This window comes from Rhinolophus sinicus, chromosome 2 (assembly GCF_057876585.1).
Source record: "Rhinolophus sinicus isolate RSI-liver-muscle chromosome 2, RSI-T2T, whole genome shotgun sequence".
Lineage (NCBI taxonomy): Eukaryota > Metazoa > Chordata > Mammalia > Chiroptera > Rhinolophidae > Rhinolophus > Rhinolophus sinicus.
The window spans coordinates 19,455,016-19,475,155 of NC_142502.1; the positions used below are offsets into that span (position 1 = coordinate 19,455,016).

The following is a 20,140-nucleotide window of genomic DNA, read 5'->3' on the forward strand; positions in this document are numbered from 1 at the left end:
CTTTTTCTGTTTTGGGGCCTTTTAGTGGCCTTTCCTTGCGCCTTCGAATCCTCCTCCCCTCATTCCCACTTCACCCTCAGCCCTGCTCAGGCACGTGTTTCTCAAGAGATAATGTTCTTAGTGACACTTTTTAAAAAAAGGTCCATCATCTGATTTCTGCCTGAGGCTGTGAGGCATTTTCACTTGAATTGGGGTCTCTGGACAATAATTGCAAATATACGCGTGCTCCTTGCTTATCAGGCACCATGTTAAGTACGTTCCTCACATTAGCTCATTTAATTCTCAAAAGGCTCTTGTGCTGTGGGTACGTTTACTATCTCCATTTTACAGTCGAGGAAGCTGAGGCAGAGAGAGATTAAACAGATTGCATGAGGTTTCTAAGTGGCTCCAGGTGGCTCCTGGATTAGACTCGAGGTGTTCTGGCCCCACAGCCCCTCCTGCTCTTAATCACATCGCTGTACTCCCTCTAAACTGAAAATCCTTTAAGAACTTAAAGGTGTGCCTTTGGAATGTTGGAATATGCCACTATGGCATGTTGACGGAGAGTAACTTTTGATCCTGGCTTTCCTGAACTCATATTCTGTATATAAATGTCTACTTACACGGTACCAATGTGGTTTTTCTCAATGGCTGTTTTTTAACGTTTTGATTTTTTTCCTCTCTAGGATTGCTCTCACGTCTGATGTGGCCTCTGTTTCATGTCACATCTAAAACTCCTCTGTACCTCCAACTTAGAAAGGTAAGTATGTCTCTGCTAGACCGTCTGTCTGACTTCTGCCCAGTCTGCTCTCCCGTGGTCAGTGGTGAGTCTGTGTTTGCCTCTCTCCGCCTTACAGAGTGAACACCACAGCCTTCTGCCTCTTTCCCCGCAAAGAGTGTGGCATTCCAGAAAACACTTGCTCTCAGAGAATTTGCATTTGAGGAACTTCAGGCCTCCAGGGAAAAATAGGGTTGGGGGATATGAAAACCCATTTTTCACTCTTTAGAAAAATCAAGAGAACATGCTAAGAACTGTCTTTGATATTCACATTAATTTAGAAGTAAGGGGTTTTGTACAATTGACTTACTTACCATGACTTACTAGAAACTTTGTTATCTCCCTCCTTTACATTTTAAAAAGATGTTTTAAAATTGTTTTATCTTAAAAACAAACAAATACAAACAGGAAAAAATTGGAGCCCTTACCCTCCATTGAGAATCACATTTAATATGATTCTAAGTCTCTAAATTATGCTCCTAAAATCATAACATGAGGTGATTCTCAATTTGCATATGTTCTGTCCAAATTTCTTAAAGTTACGAAATAAGTATTATGAAATAAGTGCCCCTAAATCTAGTGTTTATTTGAGGGAACTCATGGTTGGCAGGATCCACAGTACTTATCAGAAATTTTTATTCTTATCGTTCTCCACCATACATCTGAGATTACGATTTGTTCTAAACGCCTATTTCAAAATAGTAATTCCAGCCTTAAATTTCATATTCAGCATTTTGGTTGTTTTCCCCCAGAACATGCATTAGGTCTCTGTTGAAGCCCATTGCCTTCTTCACCCTAAAGCAGGCCTCCCCGCATTTTGCAGCTTTCGTGCTGACAGTGTTGCTTAACCATAATGCTTGGCCTCTCTCCACACATTTTTTTACAAAATGTCCTTGACTGTAATATGCCATATTTTTTTTTTTTTTAATTTCAGTGTTCTTTGGAAGCTTTCTTACATTTCATCTTATGCTTGAATTGTTTTTTTCCAAATGTCTCACTAGATAAACCACTTCCAAATTTATTTTGCTCTTGGGGCTGGCTTCTAGAAAGACTATCCACAGCTGCCCCAGGTGGAAGGCCAAAGTGAAGAGAATACTAGATGTGTTTGTTTAAATTCCTGTTCTCCAAATGATTCTAATTGAAACTAGTCCCCTTCCCCACCAACATATCCAAAAGGAAAATTCTAGCAAAATCTGAAAATGCCCAAATCTCTTCTGCATATTATTTGAATAACTTTATGATGCAGGTAAGACCAATTCACGCCAGTCCCTTTTGTGATTGTTTTCTCTAGTTAAATGTGGTATTGCCATTAAAAGTACAACTAATAATATTATACTGCATAATAATTTAGAAATCTTTCAAATATATGACATACAAATCCTTGAAACATGGTGAAAATAATTACAAATTTCTTTTACAAGTACATGTCAGGAAATGGAATTATATATTGTGATGATCTGAATTAGAGAAGATTATTGAAGTGAATCAGTAATTTATACTTTTTCTGTTATAATTGTATTCTGAAGAATATTCTTAATGTTTTCTAATTGTGAACTTACCCTGTGTGTAAAATCGTTCTTAATACTTATTAACAGGCCATGTCTACTTTGTACATATACCTTAGACTCTGCACCAGTCGTTGTGCCTCTATTGGTAGATATATAAGGTAGAATCTTTTTAACAGCTCTGCAAGGTGGAGAGATGTCACCATAAAGAGAAATTAGGGAACTTGCCTCTAGTTACCCGGCAAATAGCAGAGCCAGTTTTCAGACCTAGAGCCATAGGACACCAAAGCCAGGGCTCTTTCTACTCTGCCACCCCCTCCTGCTTAGATTGTACCTACTGCACTTCGCTTAGTGTTGCTTCATAGATGTTGCATTTTTTACGAAGTGAAGGCAAGATCCCTCCACCAGCAAAAAGATTACGACTCGCTTTATTGCAATGGTCTGGAACTTGACCTGCAGTATCTTCAAGGTATACCTACCTGTATTTAGCAGACTACTGTCGTTTTTAAACTAACTATAGGAGCATAACCTAGTGGGTGTTAAATAGAGTATGCTTCTCACATAATGGAGTAAAGGAGAATAAAACACATTATCTTACCACTTTTAAGTAAGACAGGTTACTAAGAAATATCATTACAATTTCTTGACTTCCTGACTCCCTGAACAAATAAGTTAAAATGAAGGCAACTGGGGGTCATAAGATAAGAGAGTGTTAAATATTACTGTTAAAATTAGTAAAGCACATTTCTCAGTGTGTTTAAAATACCGGTAGGAGTTATGTATGTTTATATTACAACAAAGTGTACTTTATTTGGAGGAATAACCTAATTGATCCATTGTGTAGCATTTACGAAGGTAATGTTTTCCTTTTTGTTTGAGCATAGGGATTAAAAGTGATGCATAAAACAGACACACACACAACCAACGTGTAAATTAGAACCCCATTAAGATGATCATTTCATATTGTTTCCCTAAAATGGTTCTCATTTGCCCTAAAATGGTTCTCGTTTGAGTATATTCAACTCAGAGTGTGCAAGACTGTTGTTAGGGCCAATTCAGGGAAGATTTAGAACTCTCTGCAAAGAGTTTTGTAGAGAAACTTCAGTGTTCAGTTATTGCATTTGTTCTTTTTTGTGCACCTCTTTTTTGTTTGTTTTTTTGTGAGGGTTTTTCCAAGGGAATTAGCATTTTACTGATTTTAATGTATATAATGGATAAATCCAGGAGCATAATCTGTATGTCTGCTGTCTGAGGTCTCTTTCTGTAACAAAAGCCCGAGCATATTGCTCTCCTGATTAAAAACTTTCAGTGATTCTTATTAGTCAGGACTCTTGGTTGCAGTTGACAGAAACTCATGGGACCATTGAAGAATTCCAAACAGCCAAGTGACAGGAGCATATTTGCATGTTAGAAGAATCACTGTGACAGCAGCATTGTGATGAGGATGAAGGAGAGCCCGTCTGCAAACAGAGAGAGACTGAGGAGCCAGTGTGCCTCTCAGTCTCCAGGATGTAGAAATATCCCTTTCTACTGACCTAACTTGACTCCAGGCTTCTTCCTCACCAGGCTGGTAGTAGTTTTAAAGGAAGCCGCGGGAAAATGGAGTGTTGGCCAATAGAGTGGGCTGGTCCTCCATTCTCTGGCATACCTCCCCACCCTCCCTCACCCCACCTCCTCCCCACTTAGTTTTAGGGGTACCGCAGATTGGAAAATAGTGTCCTGTCCGTGTTGCTCATGTCAGATGGTGGAGATTGGGGAGGGGCCGTGTGGGTGTTCATTACCCGCCTCCTCTCTCTTCCCTTTGTGGGCCTCACCTGTCTGTTGTGAGAAGGGAGGCGACTGTCAACAGGCCAGACCCCTGTGAGACCAGAGTGGCCCCACGCTCTGGGTGCTCTGGTTTTCTGCTTACTTGCTTAACGCATCCTCACTTCCGTGTCCCCTCCCTGCAAGTTCTCTTCAATTTCGTACGAGAGACTCACCTTCCTAATAACTAAAGCAGTGGGGGCACTGTCTCGGCACAGTCTGCGTTTGCAACAGGGTACATTGTCCCCGGTAGCTCTTCCTCTCTCAAGTCCATCTCCCACCCGGACGTGTGTTCTACAGGCCGGGCAGACTTAGTGGGAGCTTGTGTGGCAGGAAAATGGGATTTCCTGGTTGCTAATTCTTGTACATCTGACGTTCTTCCTGCCTGAGCTCTCTATTCTAAAAGTTCTGATCGCTGAATAATGGCTGCTATATCTCGGCTTACCTAGAATCCTCCAGTTTGCAGCAGGGTCTTTGTAAGCCTCAGCTGAAGGTCTCAGACATTCAGCCACAGAACTGAAATGGAATTGGCTTTGAGTACATGACTGACCTCAAAGTCTGAATCCCCTTAGACATTTATTGAACTTGATGCCACAAGTACCTACCTTACAGCAACATCTGTGAATCAACAACTTTGTCCCATTAAGATTTTCTATCCTTTCTCCTAGGGCGGGACTCCCCTCCCCCAAAACCACCTCCGTTTCCAGAGCACTGTCATTTCCATCTTATGGAAATCCACAACCCCACTCCCTGTCCCAGGTTGCTGGTCTGGGAGGTACATCCAGGCTTGGGAAGCAGGGCTGTCCTGCACCTCAAGACTAGCAGCAGTGGCTTCTCTCTTTCCTCTTTCTGGTAGACTTCCATTTTTTTCCTTTGTTTTTTTAAGCAATTTGGAGTTTAAGATAAAGGCCTTAAAGATAACTTTGTCTGCCTCTCCCTTTCTAGGTATTTGCATAGGAATCAGAGGAGTTAATCTTGTGAGTAAACGCTTAATGTCTGCTTGTTTCCTTCCTTCTCTACCTGCCACAGGGTCCTAAAGCACACAAGTGCCCCCCCCCACCCCCCCAGGCCACCAGTGCCTTTGCAGAGTCCGCCTCCTCTCTGCAACAGGGGTGGGGTGGCCTGCCTTTTTTGAAAAGTAATCTGGCTCCAGTTCTAGCAGTTGAAGCTCCTTCATATAAACACAGGCGTGCACTAATCAAAGATTCTTAGCACCTTATTGAGGCAGCCTGCAAATCTGCATCTCACTCCACAACTTCAAGTATGCAGGAAGTATCCCCCTTTTTATTTCCCCTAACTATCTGAATTCACACTCCAGCCCCGATTTGGGCGGCTTCGAGGGCAATTTCATCACAGTCATTTTCAGGTGTCTTCCCTTCCCTCATGGACTATGTCCTAGAACCTGGAGATTTCCATGGCACCTGGTAGGTGAGGGACTTGCCTCTGGTCCTTGGCATATCACAGTAGTGGTCTCTTGAAGCCCTGCAGCACCTCTCTGCCTCAAGGCCACCAGTGGAGGCTGGAAATCCCTTGCTCAGGTCTGGCCTCCCTGAGGACACTCCACCCAGCTCTGCTCTCAAGGGTTCTACACTGCCTTGGGGAACAGAGCTGTGCAAGGGCCCCCTTTTTCCTTTCCAGGTCCAGGGGCAGGAGGGGTGGAGGGGAGAGTGTCTTTTCTCACCCTCTTACCCGCTTTCTCCTTTTCCTGTCCCAGAAGTTGAGCAGAATCTCCTCATTGGGTTTAGATGTTGAAGACAGACTGCTTCTGCCATCATCTGGGCTAAAATACAAGGAATTACAAACCCTGCCACCTGTTTTAGATGAGCTTGAAAGGAAAACTGCTGGGAGGACAAAGTTAGCGTTCCAGAGCTGTCCTGCCCTGCTGGTTTGGAGGCCGTGATGACGGCAAAGCATCACCCAAACAGTGGTAACTATGCACATTAAGAGAAACAAAGAGGTTTAAGAGACAATAAGCTCATAGATCTTACAGTCAGTGAGAAAAGTCTAGTATGACTCCAGACTTTCTGACTGTGGAGAGGCTGGGACGTGACAAGGTGAGGAGACGGACCTGTTAACGCACACGGACTCTGAAATCACACACTCAAGATCCCTGAGTGTGGGCCGCTGGCTGGTGGTGCGACCATGGGCGCATTAGCATACCTTCTAAGCCTCAGTTTCCCCGCAAGTAAAATGGGGTTAACACCTCCTACTTATGGTTGTTGAGGGTATTGAGTAAAGTGATGAAAACAATGGCCATCACCTCTGAGCATCCAATAAATGGTAGCCGTTACTATTGGTGCCAGTAGCCAAAATCAGCAGTGCTGGAGGAGAAGCAGCAAGTCTGGAGTTAGCCATGCGGAGCCCATGCTTCAGCACAGGTGACATTCAGGGGTGCTGTGACACCTCAAGTTTAGAGGTAGGTAGGTAAAGTGTCTGGAATTTGAAAGAAAGTTCAGGATTGACGATAGATATTTGGGAGGCCTCAAGTATTTGAAACCTTGGGTTAGGAACAAGGTCCCCCAGGGATTGTGCAAGAAGGTAGAGGGCCAGGAGCCAGGCCCACAAACCTATTCACATTTCGAGGGACCCTTGGCAACATGCCCTCTAAGTAGGAATATCCCACTTAGGGTCTCCACCTCAGAGGTGTAATCTCATTGTTCCCTGTGGTCCACCTCATTGAAATAAGATTTAGGTGTCCGTGATCTACCACATTTGTTGGGCTCCTTTGCGTCCGGAATTACAGACTGTAGAAAATAAAGTTTAAAAACTTATTTGAGAGGCTTTTCAAAAACGAACCTGTACATCTTCAGTCTAGGAGAGTCTTTCACTGAATACCAAGGCAAAATTCCCAGTGTTTGGGTCTTGCCCAGTTCTTTCCCACTCAAATCATTAGAAATAAAAAAGTCAGCCTGAAGAATTTACTTCAGCAAAAGCAGGAGCAGCTAGAGGTGAATGAGCTGAAACTGGAGGGAAATCCCTTTGTTCAACCCTGGTTTCAGTGAATACTCAGCAGGCGGCCAAACCAGTTCATTTACAGAGAAAGACGGTTCTTAAACGCTGTTCCCAGAAGCACATGCCTAGAAAAACATATTGGGACAACAAAGAAGTGCATTCTAGAAATCATACGCTCCAGATTCATGAAACTTTAGTTTTTGTTGTTGGTGAAGAAACAGATCATTTCCCCCAAAATATTTTCCCATTTATTTAAAACAATTAGCTGCATCTAACCTGCCTGCTGGGTGCCAATCCCCATTCCTCAAAAAATGTGATTTTTCTTGCTGCTCCAGAGCTCAGAAAGATCTATATTTAGGAATGTTGAATGGTACAGGGTCATTTTTTCCTTCCATATACATTTTTTAATATAGTCGATGCATCAAAACCTTTTTCTCTGATTTTGAAATTCCAATTCAGACCTGAAAAGCAGTCTGCATCCTGCGAAACTTAAATGCGTTATTTTTCCTCACTGCCTCTTCTCCACTTTAGGAATTGTCCTATACTGCACAGGATTTCCCCCCAGGGCCACGCATGCTTTCAGGTTCTCTGTTGCCTTGTTAACTATTTAAGCATTACACTGGCGCTGAGATGGCAGGTGGGAGAGGTGGAGGGACTTGCTCTCCTCCCTGCCGGAGTTCTCCTCTTTCACTAGTGCTGGTTACATTGAACGGCTTAAGAATAAGCTCCTGTGTGAGCCCTCGGAGGCCAAGGATGATTGTTGAATTCAGAAAGGAATCGCTTTCTTTTAGTGATAATTTGAATATTTTGACAATGAAGCTGAGCTACTCCACTGCTTGGTTTGCGCACTTCATGTCATCTGCACCCTTTCTAGGGAAGCACGAGAGAGCCCCCGCCTCCAGAATTCATAAATTGGTATTGTTCGTTGGTGAGATGGGTAGGAGCAAACGAAGAATCATCCAGAAGAATTTCACTCTCTTGCTTTAATATTTTCTAAAGCCCTTAAAAAAAGAATTACAGGCCTTTGGAGGCCACGAAAGATGTTGAGTATTTTGAGAAGAGAGGTGTACCATGAAGATGATTTGTGAAGTCTTTATAGATGCAAAGCAAGGAATACATTTAAAACAAATTCTCTGGATGGTTCCTACAGTTTTTTTTCCTGAATTTGGATGGGTTACTTTAAAGTTTTAGTTGTCTAAAATGGCCTTAATTTTTCCATTTTTAACTTAAAAGGATGTTCTTATGCAAAATAAATGGACATAGCCTTTTTGATCAAATTAAGAGAAGAAAACAGGCAACCAAATGAAAAAAACACTTAGGTGAGATATAATTGGCTTTGTTTCATCATAGATTTACCTCTGTACTGGGTAAGAAAATCCTGAAAAGCTTTTCCCCTAAGAGGATCAACTGGTTGGAATAGTCTGAGTTGGAAGAAGCCAAGCTTTATAATTAGTTGGAGAGCAGAGGTACTGGATTCCCACTGCTCACCCAGGATCAGTGGTGCACAGCTGGCTGCAGACTCGGCCCTGAAGATGTGGTGTAAAAAGAAATGTCCAGGGCCCCAGTGATGTTGTGTCAGTCTGTACAAAAGATTTCCCTGGTCTCCTAATGCATAGCCAGGTTTGGTAACCACTGAATTGTCCACTCAATTTGGAGCCTTCAGCGTTTTCACCCTGCACATTTGATAAATCTATCTATACCTTTATATGAAGCTTTTGTTGAGAATGAATGCCAACTGGTTATTGCTCACTTTCTGCAATTCATAATTTGTTTCAGGTTCTGTTATTGCATAGATTTGCATGCCTGTTTTATGGTATTCTAATACTGTTGATTTAAAAAAAATTCCATTTCCTCTGAGTGCTATTTTGAATATTTTATATAAGCAATTGTATGGGCTTCCCCCCCCCCCCACTTACAGAAAGCAGGGGAAAATTTCAGGGTTTTTTCCTAATCCAGTTGCAAGTAGGGCAAAGGATATAATAGAAATACTTAAAGCTCTTCTTGAGCAAGATTATATGAAATATTGAAAATCTTTTTAAGTTACAACATAATATTACCACACCTTTTAAATATATGAGATGGCCTAAATGTTTAAGACTTTTGCCATGGGATATAGCTGAGGTATTTTCAAATTAAAGGGTAGTCAGTCTACTGAGGTATTATATACAGGATTTCAAAGTTTAAAAGTGATCTGTTATTTATTAAAATTCATGAAAAAGCAGCAGAAAATCTCCTTTACACCCCGTATCAGCTTTGTGTGCTTTTGAAGTGAAGCTCCAGTTGCAGGATAATGGGGGCGGGGGAAGTGGGGGGGAATGTTTTCCTAGTTTCATTCACTGAAGATGTGCAAGATCTTTTCTTACAGGTTTGAACCCTCAATCAAGCTTCTGAGAGGACTCCATGACCACCTGGAAGCTGACGTTTTCTGTCATCGCGTAGGTACGCAAGTGATGGTACCTATTTACAATGATATCTCTCTGGGCATGTTTACTAATAAGTGCTTGGAAACACATAGTAATATTAGGCAAGGACACGAGGGAGGTTCCAGGTCCTTCAAAAAAAGGTGCTAGTGCAGAATAAATACATTTCCCCCTCAAACTGCAAAAATATTTCAGAGCAGAATTTTCGAACATTTTCTTTTTTAAAAAGCATTCGTACACTCTACATTTCAGGGAATCAGGATGCAATTCGCAACTTTTCATGTCCTCTGCTGCCCCCCATCCACATCACCGTAGAATCTGGAGGTCTATGCGATTTTCTGCCGATAACTCTGTCAGTTCAGAAGAGTTCAAGCTGCCCTAACTACACTCGTAACTGTGCACATAGAGGATGTGTAAAGGTTGCCCTCCCTCTGCAGAAGATGTTGACTGATAAGCGTGAGGAAGATGCTTCTCACATACCAGTATGCTAGGGAATCCAGCGACAGGGTCTGAGGCTTTCTTTGGAAATACTGTAGTAAAAGCTACTGCTGAAGTCTGCTGCTCTGCAGACAGCTTAGCTAGGGGGAGGCAAGGTGTAAGTGGAAAGAGCACTCCGCTTAGTTCTGAACACCTGGGTGTGGCCTCTGGTCACTGTTGTGTCATCAGTAATGATTAACGGAAGCTGACACTTTCAGGGCACTTACTGTGTGCCGGCACTTGGCTTTGTATAGCTCAGTACTTGCAGGATCTTATTCACCAGTGCCCATGGGTAGAAAACTAAAGTCTCTGAATCTGGGTTTCCTCATCTGCTAGCTGGGGATAAAAATGCCTTTCTGCCCATCTCACGGGGCTGGTAGGTGGAAATTATTAGGCAGAATAGCATGAGAGGGCTTTCTGAGCTCCACTGAAGCACCTGATTGTTTTGCTAAATATTATTTTGGTTCCCTTTGAAATATAATGTTACTAAATAATATTTTGATTTATTAGCCAAGAAATTGAAATTTATCCCAACGCCAGTCTATCTCTACTAGGAACTGAGCAAGGCACTAGCAGTTCTAATTGTGGGAGTGGGGGGCGCAGAATCTTGCAGTTGTATCTTCTGTTTGCTGGGTGATTGACATTAGAAGACTGGGCCTGATAACCAGTAAGATCCTGGAATGTGTCTGCCCAGTACTCGGTGGTAAGTCTGTGGGCTGAAGACAGGTAGGGGGCAGCTAACACACCAGGCAGTGTCCGTCTGAGGAGCAGAGTGGGACAAGCCCAGGCAGGATGGACAGGACAATCGCGAGGCAAGCAGGAAGGGAAGCCCAACTTGAGACATCGCTATAGGCTACTGGGAAGGAGCAGCAAGCATGCAGCGGTGGGAAATTGAGGCTTATTGTAAGCAAGGTGCCCGGCCTCCAGGGCGCCAGGAGCACAGAGCAGCACATTGAAGCCGCCTATGGATGGGCTGTGGGATGGACCACACATGTGGATCGCCAGGACAGCTCCTTAGAGAGTGCGCATTCCTCCCATTGAACTGGGTATAATTGTAATGGTTTGTTAAACAAACAAAGGCCGTAAAGCTGTGAATGGGGGAGAGAAAAGAGTTAAGGTGAAAAGGAGAGGAGGCCCTGCTTGCTTGTGTCCTCTCTTTGTAAGCTTTCTCCCCCATTTCCTTGACATTCCTTTCTCCCTTTCAGAGAAGCCAGTGTGGGACCTTGGAAAAGTTGCCTTGTCTCTCTAGTGTCATTTCCTTTTAAGATGGAAACCTGATGAAATCTTTATCATCTTCAAAAGAAAAAGGGGAAAACGGGGGTCATCCTAAAGGACCAGTGATAAATCTTTTCCTATTTCAAATTAAGTATTTCTGGATGAACAATTTGCTTTGCATCATTTGAATTTATTGGAGGTGACATGGGAAGGCAAAGAGGACGTTCTCGCTCAAGCATCATGTAGTATTGTGTCTAATAAGTAAGGCCTGTGGCCTCAGAGGTGGGCAGGCGTACTTGTGGAGGAAAGGGAGTGAGCTTGGACCAGGGGCAGCAATTTCAGTTTCTCTCTTAATTGTGTACACAGTTTATAGTAAAGAGATTTCTAGGTGCTCATCCATTGAAAAGGCTGGGGGGAAAAAAACAAGCAGGAATTGTCACGTAAAACTGCCAATTACATTTGTGTCCATTTGGGTAATCAGATTTGGTCTCAGGCTCACCTTGTGTAAAAAGAACCATTTAGAGTTTCAAAACAGTACATTTTAACCAGCTGTGCCCTCAGGGTAATGAAGCTATCCGTAGGGGAGGGATAAGTGATTACTTGTAACTGTTTTCCTGTGTAAAGTGATCTGTTGATGAGCCGTCCTCACTTTCGCTGGCTCTTGGTTCCCTGTAGGATAAGCCCAGATTGCCTGGTGCCTGGGACCGTTCGTGTTCGGGGCACTGCCTCCTGTCCAGGCCAGTCTCCTGTCCCCTGACACGTGTGCCTGCGTGCCAGCCGCACTGCAGCCCCAAGGCAGGCACTCATTACCCTGTGCTGCTTCCTGCCTCTGCTTTTCTGTGTTCTCTCTGCCTGACAGACACCGCCTCCTGTGTGTCCACCTGGCACACTCCTAGACTCAGCCTAAGTTGCTATTATCATAATTTAGACGGTACAGATATTCCAAAAGGAAAAACAAAAGTCATCTTTGATTCCACCCCCTAGAGATACTCTGCTGAAATATTGTTACCTGTACTTTCAGACCTTTTTCTGTTTATTGAGAGAGATTGTTGTTTTAGGATCAAACAGTCCACCTAAGTCTTGAGCATTTCCCCCACATCTCATATAGTTTTTAAGTTTTCTTCAAGAGATGTTTAACTCATGAATCTGGCTTCCCGTCACCAATGTGGCCAGTCTGCTTTTCTTGTTTCTTTTCTCAGTTGAGCTTTTACCCTCACACACTTCCTGGGAAGGACCCGGGCTTTTCTTTTCCCTAGAATGGTGACCGTATTAGGACAATAGGCTCTGTCGCTAATTAGGTAGTTTTGGTTCCTCCGTGCCCTACTCTTAGAGTCCCAGGAAAAGAGATCACGGCTGTCAGCTATAGAAGCCTATCCTAAAAGGGCCTAAAGCCAGTCGTTGAGGATTTGCTGGGAGGGGGGAGGGGGATCTATTTTCAGCTGTCACAAAGAAATAGTCCCCGTCACTGACTTTAAGGACTAGAAAATTTTCTAATACCAGAGGCTCTTTGGATTTCAGGACGGCTCTCCACCTCTCACCCCCACCGTGCTACCTCGAGTTCCTTACTAGTCTTCTTACAACAAGGCCCATTCCACGTCAGTTGGAGAACCAATCCTGGACTTCACACTTGCCTCTCTACAAACACTTGTTTGTAGACATTTGATATTTCTTCCTAAATGTTTGTATTTAAAAATACAGTGCATGTGGTGGGGAGAGTAAGTGTGGAAGATTTAAAAATCTATGAAGACGTTTCCTTCCCTCCTGTCTCCCAGAGGGGTATTATGCCGTGGAAGTGCTTTGGCCTTGTCTGGGGACGGCCAAGCTGTGCAAGCCCCAGGCATCCACTCTGTCCAGGTGAGGGGAGGGGGCTAGGGTGCTCACAGACCGCTCAGTCTTCTGTGACTCTTTGAGGCTCCCGTTCCTGGGCGTCTGCCTTTTCCATTGCTTCTTAGTTAGGGCTTCCTCCCATTCCAGCAGAGACAGAGTTCTGTGGGCATTCTCTACCTGCTTCTACCTCTTCTCTTCCTACCTTCCTCTTCCCACGTCCGTATAGACCAGGGTGACTATTAAATAGGTTAGGTATTATCGTCAGTTTGCTAAGCATAACAAAGAAAGGGTCCCACCTGTAAAAAGGCTACCTTCTTTTTGGAGAGCGGGCAACCAAACATGGATTTTGAGCTCTTAGGGTCTTATTTTATACTATCACCAGTTAGAAATTATTTTGGAACAGCTTATCCAGTTTTTCTAGTGCAAACTTAATTCTCATTTTGCTCATTTTTACCACCATAGACTTGTCACTACACTGTCTTACCCAAAAGGACCTGGGAGAATTGAGAGGCAGAAGGCTTCTTCTGTCCTCGGAGCCTCAGAATTACATGTCCCCACAAGCCTGCTGCCACCCTTTCCCACAATGCAGAGCAGTAGCCTACGGGAGGCTCAGTCTAGCTGCAGCCTGCCGTAAAGAAAGCAAATTCCTCCTCAGCCCCAGGACAACCCGTTTCACCAAGCCACTCTGGGAAGGACAGACCCTGGTGATCATGTGAGCTTCCTGACAGCATCTGAGGCCACCCATGTAGAGCTCAAGAGTAATTTATGAAGTCACTTATAGAAGCCAGCTTCACAATGGTGTCTACTTCCCTGAAGCCAGAGAGTATCGTTTGCTCTGTTTGGCCTCCGAGAGCACCTCAGCCCCCCCCCCCCCCCCCCGTGGGTCTCCTTGCTGCCTTGGGTTCCCATTAAGCACCTTAAACTCAACGCATCTAAAACTAAACTCCTAACTCCAGTGTTTTGCCAGATTTTTCATCTGGGACTCATCCTCCCTTTCCCTGTCTGCCACCACTGTCACCTCTTTTCTCTAACCTAACCTTAGTCCTAATCTAACTGGTCTGTTTACAGAGTGTCATTTCAACCTGCCCTCTCTTCCTTTCCAGGCCACTGTTATCTCTTCTGAGATACGGCAAAAGCCAAATTGCTCTCACTACCCCAGGTCCCGCCACTCTCCAGTATCTTCCACGTCCCTGCATAATTACTGTAAGTGACAAGGCTGTTGCTTATGAAGGATTCCTGTTGCCCAGCTCCCTGGTCACCAGTCGTCCTTGCCCCTTGTGGTTTGGCTCCTCTAGGTCTTCTGTGCTGTTTGAGGCTTAGATCCCTGTGCTTATGCCTTTCCCATGGCTTCTCATGCTCATCGAGCCAGTGTTGTGTTGGCATTCCCTACCTACTTCTGCTTCTCTCCCCACCTCCCTGATGGCTTGACTAAGTAGGTTAGACAGTCTGCGTAAGTATTACAACATAAAAGCCCACCTAGTGGGATGGAGCAGTACATCACTGACCCTTTGTGACTGGTCTTTGTCTCTCTCTTCAGCCTGCTTGTCCGCAGTGTCCCCATATTTGCTTCATATTCCAATCGTACTGAGCCACTTCTTTTCACGTGCCCTGTGTTGGTTCATTCTCTTGGCCTGAAACTGACCCCCTCTCCTTTGGACACTAGGTATACTTGCAGGCTCAGCTTTACCTTCGGCTTCTCCATGACACCGCTCTTGATCTCCTAAGCAAGACATGATCACTCCCGACACAACTGTATTCTTTACCCCCCTTGAGTTTTAATTATTTTCACGTATTTAATAGTATCATATCTGTTAATTCCTAAGGAAGGGCATCTTTAGAGGCACATGTCCTGTTCGTGACCCCAGTCTTATGTATCGCCTCTTTTCATTAGTTGGTTTTGCCTGACTTTCTATTTTTGCCAGTCTGGTTGGTTTAAAAATTGAGTTTCACTGCAGAGTGTTTGGGTGGGTGGGGGTGATGTTAAGAACTAAAACAGAAAATGTCAGATGTGTAAGTGCATGAAAAAGAAAAAAAAAAACCGGCACGGAATGGGGGCATAAGGAATGGGTTAGGGTGGTGTTGGTCAGGGATTAAATAGGTTAATGAGGATTTGAGTTTTGCCAGCCAAGTACAATGAAGAGACAAGGAAGGCCCACAGAGTAGAAAGTACAAGGGAAATCATTTTAATGATGGACCAAGAAATCTAACCTGGATAATATTGCACATATTTTCATTTGTTTGTTAGTTGAGTTTCCCCTTCTGTGAAATGCCTTCATATTTTATTTTCCACTTATCTAATCCTGTGCCTATATCATACTGCCTTAATTACTGTAGCTCTCTCTCTTTTTTTAATCTGGTATCTGTCTTTCACCTTTTTCTTTTCTGAGAGAAATCATGTTTGTGTGATGATGAGAATGATCCAGTAGAACTGGGAACATCTTGGCTATTTTGGACATTTTGCTCTTCATAAAAAATTTAGGATGATCTTGTCAAGTTTCAACAAAGAACCCTGTTGAATTTTTATTAGAACTTCATTGAATTAACACATAAATATGGAGAGAACTGACAATATTACAATAATTCTTTGTATTTCCCTGTTCATGAACATGGTATATTTCTCCATTCATTTAGGTCTTCTTTGATATCTTTCAGTATAGTTTTATAATTTCTCCATAAATATTTTGTATATCTTTGGATAGATTTATTTCTAGATATCTTTGTTTTGTGGTAATGTATATGGTATTTTAATTTATATTTTTGTTTGCTGGCATTCAGAAATACAGTTGATTTTGTATTTTGATTTTCATAACTAAATATCTTGCCATACTTTCTAATTCTGATATTTTATTTGTGGATTCTCTGGAGTTTTCTTTGTAGACAGTCATCTGTAAATAATGAAAGATTTATGCCATTCCAATTTTATATCTTTTGTTTCTTTTTAATGCTTTGTTGTATGGTATACAACTTCTAGTACAAATATTTAACAAGAAGCAGTGATAATAGGTACTTTTATCATCTGATGAAGGTTTCATTAACTTAAAAATTATCTCCTCTTTCCTGCTTCTTAGTTTGACGGTGCATATTTTGACCATTTAACTTATGAATGATTTTACTGTTAATTAGTCTCTAGGTTATATTAGCTGGATTATAAAAGGTTGCTTGCTCCATGGTATTAATCATCATTGAGCATTAGGACTAGCAAACATGTAAAAATAGCATATACCCCCAAAAGAAGCTACTCTGGCAAACATAAAGGTGCCTAAGGATCACCAGGGGAGTTTATTACACATACAGATTCTCAAATGCTAACTCAGTGAGTTTGACTCGAGTGCCTGTCCCTGGACTCTTGGACTAGCCACTGCCTTTTTTGCTGTTGTTTCTTTAAAATAAAAATAAAAAAAATCCTGTTTTTTTAGGGATTTCTTTCTCTCTCTAGGATATTAATGGTAATTGTTTCTGAAGTTTTCTTCTCTCAATAGAGTTTTTTTTTCTTTATCCTAGTTGCTTTTTTCAGTTTGTTCTGTGCTAGTTTTTCCTATTAGATGCTTTCTTCTAATTTCTGGTGACCCTCTGCTGCTCGCTGACTTATGAGTGGAGCCATTAAAAGCTGATGGAAGCTTTGTGCACTTAGATAAGGCACGTTTACAAGGCTTCCTTGTAGGGTAAGGCAGGTAAAGCCTTGAGATTGCCATTTGTCCTTTTTGTTAGCTCTTTTCTTTTGGGATGGTCAACTTTCCCATGGAAGACTCCTTTAATCTCCTGCCTTGGAGGATGCAGGCCTGGTCACTGGTGTTCTGATAGCCAAAAAGGGTAAGTGTACAAACTCCCACTTATGTCATCCTGTGCCAGCATGGTACCCGCTCTCATGCCCTCCACTGGGAGTGTGTCAGAAGGCTAATAGACTTTAACCACTCTTGCTTTTATTCCCCGCCCCCCCCCGAAGTACCTGATGCCCACATTTATGAGACGTTTGATGGGTTCTGTAGGGTAATTCAGGTTGCTTCATAGCTTTTTATTAAAGGCTTAGAATTAGCTTTCTTAGGACTGCTAAGTCAGACCCCACTGTTTACCTGCTAAGAAAATAAGAGTGTAGTCACTAGGTTAACAAAATGAAGTCTCTCAAGGTGACACTTAAGAGTCAGTAGGCAGCACACCTGATTGTTCGGGAGGCTGTGGGGGAGCAGGTGGTGAGGTGAAAGGGGTGCTCCCCAGAGCAGAACAGAGGGGCAGGTCAGTCAGTGCTTCCCACCTGCAAGTACACATGGGGGCAAATTGTTCCAGTCATACTAAGGAGGGGATGTCTAGCAGGCCGTTGAATAAATAGTTCTGGAGGGAGCTCAGAAGCACCTTTTGTGGAGCCAGGGTCTCACGACACATTTTTCTCTTTCTCATTTAGCCACGGTTTTTAGTGATCTACTTTCATCTCCACCACAGCCACCTTAGCCCAAGCCACTGGGGTCTCCCCTGGACTTTCATAATCACTTCCTCAGGGGTCTCCCAGTTTTACTCTCTCACCATGAGGAAGAGATCTCATTCCTCTGTCTGGCAGGGAGTGATTGGGGAAAGGAGGAGTTTGCCAGGTGGACAAGGGTGGCAGGGTATTCCAGGATGGGACATAGCATGGAAGACACAAAAGTGTGAGAGAATGGGCACATTAAGCACCTAGCAAGTGGACTGATCTGTGGCCTCGGAAGCCTTTGAGACACTGAAGGAGGGAGGTCTGCAGACATAGCAGGGCAATAGGCCTTGTGGATCCAGCTTAAGAGTTCATGCCAAATAAGAGCCTCCTTCCAAGTGATGTGTCAGGTCAGGTGTTACTGAATTTTAATATCTTAGTTCTTTATTGAATATATGTATTTTAATAAAAGAATTTTAGAGAGCCTGACAAATTAATCTCAATGATTTGGCAGCCTGTTCTCCAGTTAAAAGGTAGGCCTGTCTTACATGATAGGATCTGTTAAATTATCATCTATACCCATATTTGAAATGACATTTGTACAAGGGGTTTACTGTGCTTGAATTTCAGAAGAAAATTATTATAGAACTTTTGTTTTTACTTTAACCTGATTGAGGCAAAAAATATATGGCCCATGGATTAGGAAATAGGATCAATGACTTTGTGAAGCGTCAAAATGAATTGTTGGTACCAAGAGGGATTGTCTCTTTTTTCATCTAAGTCAGTGTCCTTTAACCAGTTTGAATCGAGGACCTCTTAGAAAATCTGAAGAAAGTTGTGGTCCCTCTTCCCATAAGAATTCCAATATACATGGCTGTTTATGTTGCATAGAGTTTCAGACAGTTCATAGTCACGAGCCACAGAAGCCAGCCATCAGCCCACTTAGGAACCTCTGCTCTGAGTTAAAGCTGAAGACCCAGGCACAGCCATCTGGTAAGGTGCTTGTCAGGCCTCACATCTATAATCTTCACCAGATTAGCCCCATGAGCCCCTGTTTCGCTAATTAGACATATAATGAGCCCCAACTCTTGTAACATCATACTTGCTCACATACAACACCTAAATTTTATGACTCGTGTGCATAATAAAAAACAAGAGGTTCTGAGTAGCTTTTTTGAGCTCCTGTTGATGTTTCTAGATAGTTTTTTCATTGATGATACTTGCTACCAAAGTCCTTCAAAGAACTGATAGTGAGGGAAGCATCGTCTCTAGAACTGCCTGAGAGCCAAATAACCAATGAATTTCCATTTACCCTGCTCCGTGACTGGCTGTTTATTTTGTGAGTATAAGAAGAAAGAGAAACTTATTAGAGGCTCTTTTTAAATTGGCCTTAAATAGAAAAACAACCCTAGGTTTTGGGAGTGTAAAAGAGGGGGAAAGGTTTGGAGTAGAATCTTATCTACAAGGGATGGTAATGAATGGAATCAAAAAAAGAACTTAGCGTTCCCAAGTTGGAAGACTGAAAACGGCAATTCAGTTTCCTCTCAGAAATGGGCCTTGTATTGTGTCACTGGCGACAATGGAAATAGAAGCCAGAAGTCGTAGTTTATTTTGAGAATGTTGTAGAACATTTGTCCCCCATTAGATGATTGTGTTACGCAGCACTGGGGACGCTCTGGAACTACAGTTGTGCTCTGACCTCTCCCTCTACCGTCATATACCATCAGCCCTCAGAGAGCACAGTCCTTCCTGGCTGTTACCATATATATATGTTCTTATTCCAATCTGATCCTCTCTCATCCCTAAAATAATCAGCATGAACAGAATGAAGCAGATGGCACAAGCCTTCTTTGGCATACTGGCAGATCTGTATCACTCACTCAGTATTTTTAGAATCAAGGGGATTGAAAATTATGTCCTGAGATGTTTTGGGGGAAGACTTACTATCTTCCTAGGGTGACAGGTGTTGAAATGTTACCGTATTTAAGACTCAAATGCAATCTGCATGTCAAGTCACAGAATGGACTGATTATCTATCATCAGGACCATCCCTTTGTCAGTTCTGCTAGGATTGTTGGTGGTTTGCCAGATAATAGAAAGTTAATCACAAGTCTGTTTTAAGGATGTGGCCAGAAAGCGCATCAGGTTTCCACCCAAGATTGGAATCAGTAGCAGCTAGCCAGCACTGGTCAAGTACGTGTGATGGGAGATGTTGTATTAGCCTCACGGTTTATTTTGTAAAAATAGCTGAGCTTTGATCCTTGGCCACAGTGACTTTATAGTCTGTTGGGGAAGACTATTTTTATAGAAGTTTGTGATTATATCATGAAAACCGTGCACATATTTATATTTGAAGGTCCATATTAATGAAATACAGTTACAGTGAGTGAAATATAACCATTTGTAAATTTGAATTCATCATGAAAAAAGACTTCCTGAAGAAATTAAAGAATGCTTACTGTCATATAATTATTTCAGTTCAATATTTGAGGACCAACTTTGCACTTAGCATTGGGTTAGGTGTATTTAACACACAGATCTAAAACTCAAAAAGATAGTCTTGGGGAAAGACCATTTTATAAAATAAGTTAAATAAGTATGAAAATGTGTAAGTGGCTTAACTTGTTGTTGTTGTTGTTCTTTGGGAGAAAGTTTGATGGGGAACAAAGAGTTGGAGAAAATGTGCCTCACAATTAAATAAAATATGGCCGTGTCTGAAACTTTTTGGTTCTGTACCAACCATCTTTGAAGGCCCAGGAACACTGTAGATGATAATGTCCTTGACTGC

The 20,140-nt window shown here is 42.6% G+C and overlaps 1 protein-coding gene across 16 annotated transcripts in view; it reads left to right on the plus strand.

The window, feature by feature from the left end:
• Positions 1-20,140, plus strand: part of PLAGL1 (PLAG1 like zinc finger 1) — a 105,461-nt gene that overhangs the window by 74,821 nt on the left and 10,500 nt on the right. For 3 of the 16 annotated variants that reach the window (XM_019744480.3, XM_074333680.2, XM_088795428.1), the window contains 2 exons: positions 666-739; positions 9,383-9,456. The gene's annotated coding sequence lies outside the window, so the exon portion shown is untranslated. Of the gene's footprint in view, positions 1-665; positions 9,457-20,140 lie in introns of all 16 variants that reach the window. The other 13 variants (XM_088795426.1, XM_088795431.1, XM_019744474.3 and 10 more) reach the window with 9 other exon arrangements.